The following is a 1,030-nucleotide window of genomic DNA, read 5'->3' as shown; positions in this document are numbered from 1 at the left end:
CTTACCAACTTGGACGGGGGGGTGTTGAGATTAGTTTATTATTTTTTGAGCAATTGTACAGATACTATAAATACACTACCCCTGTATTTTCATTTCTTTTTTTTGAAGTTTGAAGAAATAAACAAATATGCTCCTTCTTTCTAGAAGGTTCATTTTCGTGTAACTGCTTCTCTCTCTCTAACAGTCCGCCATTAGAGCTCGAATTGAGCTCATCTTTCTCTGTCCTCGATTATATTCAAGTTTTCACACAATGAATTTATATTTTCCATATGTTATTTATCACTAGTATAGGAAGAATAATACAGAGGTGCTAATCTTTTGGTGAAATTTACAAAAAGGGAATATAAGGTCCACTAAGAAAATTAATAAGACGGTCTTTTAGGACATAGGTGGGTCTGCAATAGATAGGGTATAAATAGAGCAAAAAATTTATACACACTCAATTTTTACATGAATTTAAAACATGTAATTTACATGGATTATTATCACTTAATAATAATTAATTATTACACATTATGACCTCAATTTTATCATCTAACTATAGGTTAAAAAAATGTTTTGGTGTAATTAAACACATCGAATGTGAGTAAGTTTTTTTGTGGATACAAATATAATCTCGGAGAACTCTCATATGATGGTTAGATAGCTCTCACCTTACATAATATATAAATTATTGCAAACTTTATTTCTACTCTCCACAATTCCTACAAATTTCCAGATTTCAAAAGAATTCTTGATTCTATGGAAAAAAAGTATGCAAATTTATAAGTATTGAATATATGATTATGCTTTGGAGTACCCTGTCGACGTCATCGAGTTTTTCTCGTGTATTTTGATCAGATGTCCAATTTAATATATACTGAAAAATGTGTGTGTATATATATATATATATATCAACAATTGGATATAAAGAGATTTCTTGAATTGAGGAAAAGACTATAGTGTTGTCGATTCTTTTTGTATCTCAAATTTTCGGACCATATTATATAGAGTACAGGCATACAAGCATCCTCTTACAATTAAAATTAAC

Source organism: Nicotiana attenuata, unplaced genomic scaffold (genome assembly GCF_001879085.1).
Source record: "Nicotiana attenuata strain UT unplaced genomic scaffold, NIATTr2, whole genome shotgun sequence".
NCBI classification, from domain to species: domain Eukaryota; kingdom Viridiplantae; phylum Streptophyta; class Magnoliopsida; order Solanales; family Solanaceae; genus Nicotiana; species Nicotiana attenuata.
Note: the sequence above shows the minus strand (reverse complement) of the source record.